Source organism: Lemur catta (genome assembly GCF_020740605.2).
Source record: "Lemur catta isolate mLemCat1 chromosome 10 unlocalized genomic scaffold, mLemCat1.pri SUPER_10_unloc_1, whole genome shotgun sequence".
Classification (NCBI taxonomy): domain Eukaryota; kingdom Metazoa; phylum Chordata; class Mammalia; order Primates; family Lemuridae; genus Lemur; species Lemur catta.
In genome coordinates this window covers 979391-982037 of record NW_025423732.1, presented here as the reverse complement: position 1 = coordinate 982037, position 2647 = coordinate 979391, and positions in this window count along the sequence as shown.

Genomic DNA, 2647 nt, shown 5'->3' with positions numbered 1-2647 from the left:
GCACTTGCCACCCCAGAAAAATATCTCATCTCCAAAGAAGGATTCTTCCGTTAACGGTTGAAAAGGGCTCCCATTCTTGAAACAGTGGTGAAAAAATGGTGAAATAATACTGAAAACAATCCTATCTTCCAATGCTCCTGTGCCAGCTTTGGGAAACAGCAAGTTACCTGGGCCTTAGCAGAGGTTTCTCTGCAAAAAGCATCATAGGCTTCAGGATGCAGAGACCGACCTCATGACTATTATGGGTCCAAACGCCATGGAAATGGCAAATAATTACCAACACACTGGTCATTTCAAAGTGTCAGGATGAAATCTGAAGCACGATCCACACTTTTCCCATCTCACGCAAATATGCACTTTCCAACTCTGGAGGTAAACAAATCAAAGGCAGGGCTGACAGAAGCCCCGCACTTACACCCCACCATGAAATCTCAACTACCAGGCAGGAGTGTTATGCTAATGCGAGAACCCTGCTCGGTTTCTGAAAATAATGCTGAAACCACAACAGAATAATACTTAAAAGAACACTTTCTTGGTAGTCTCTAGGACCAACTATTGGAAATGCCAAGATTAATGGGCCTCAGCCTGTTTCGTCTGTGAAAACTCTGGTATGCTTAAGGATGCAGAGACCAACCTTATGACAATTACGGTGAAAAGTGCTTCGGAAAAATACCAAATAGTTCTCCACTTAGCAGTTCTTTCAAAAGTTGGGCCACACACCTCTTGGAAAGATCGAGTTACTTTGGCCTAGCCTTCGATTGGTCTGGAGAAGCAATCGCCATTCCTAGCTGATGAATCAAATGATTCTGAAAGGAACGGTGAAAAGTGCGGATCCTGTTTCAGTCTTTAGACTGACACAGGATCCGCACTATTCACCTGTCCCATAAAGGCACACTTCTCATGTCTGGCGCTACTCCAACAAACTCAGGACTGACAGAGGCCCTGCACTTGCCACCCCAGAAAAATATCTCATCTCCAAAGAAGGATTCTTCCGCTAACGGTTGAAAAGGGCTCCCATTCTTGAAACAGTGGTGAAAAAATGGTGAAATAATACTGAAAACAATCCTATCTTCCAATGCTCCTGTGCCAGCTATGGGAAACAGCAAGTTACCTGGGCCTTAGCAGAAGTTTCTCTGCAAAAAGCATCATAGGCTTCAGGATGCAGAGACCGACCTCATGACTATTACGGTGCCAAACGCCATGGAAATGGCAAATAATTACCAACACACTGGTCATTTCAAAGTGTCAGGATGAAATCTGAATCACGATCCACACTTTTCCCATCTCACGCAATATGCACTTTCCAACTCTGGAGGTAAACAAATAAAAGGCAGAGCTGACAGAAGCCACGCACTTACACCGCACCCAGAAATCTCAACTACGAGGCAGGATTCTTATGCTAATGCGAGAACCCTGCTCGGGTTCTGAAAATAATGCTGAAACCACAATGCAATAATACTTAAAAAAACACTTTCTTGGTAGTCTCTAGGACCAACTGTTGGAAATGCCATGATTACTGGGCCTCAGCCTGTTTCGTCTGTGAAAACTCTCCTATGCTTAAGGATGCAGAGACCAACCTTAGGACAATTCCGGTGAAAAGTGCTTCGGAAAAATACCAAATAGTTCTCCACTTAGCAGTTCTTTAAAAAGTTGGGCCACACACCTCTTGGAAAGATAGAGTTACTTTGGCCTAGCCTTCGATTGGTCTGGTGAAGCAATCGCCATTCCTAGCTGATGAATCAAATGATTCTGAAAGGAAGGGTGAAAAGTGCGGATCCTGTTTCAGTCTTTAGATTGAAACAGGATCCGCACTATTCACCTGTCCCACAAAGGCGAACTTCTCATGTCTGGCGCTAGTCCAACAAACACAGGACTGACAGAGGCCCTGCACTTGCCACCCCAGAAAAATATCTCATCTCCAAAGAAGGATTCTTCCGCTAACGGTTGAAAAGGGCTCCCGTTCTTGAAACAGTGGTGAAAAAATGGTGAAATAATACTGAAAACAATCCTATCTTCCAATGCTCCTGTGCCAGCTATGAGAAACAGCAAGTTACCTGGGCCTCAGAAGAGGTTTCTCTGCAAAAAGCATCATAGGCTTCAGGATGCAGAGACCGACCTCATGACTATTACGGGTCCAAACGCCATGGAAATGGCAAATAATCACCAACACACTGGTCATTTCAAAGTGTCAGGATGAAATCTGAAGCACGATCCACACTTTTCCCATCTCATGCAACTATGCACTTTCCAACTCTGGAGGTAAACAAATCAAGGCAGGGCTGACAGATGCCCCCTACTTACACCCCACACAGAAATCTCACCTACCAGGCAGGATTCTTATGCTAATGCGAGAACCCTGCTCGGGTACTGAAAATAATGCTGAAACCACAACGGAATAATACTTAAGAGAACACTTTCTTGGTAGTCTCTAGGAGCAACTATTGGAAATGCCAAGATTAATCGGCCTCAGACTGTTTCGTCTGTGAAAACTCTGGTATGCTTAAGGATGCAGAGACCAACCTTAGGACAATTACGCTGAAAAGTGCTTCGGAAAAATACCAAATAGTTCTCCACTTAACGGTTCTTTCAAAAGTTGGGCCACACACCTCTTGGAAAGATCGAGGTACTTTGGCCTAGCCTTCGATTG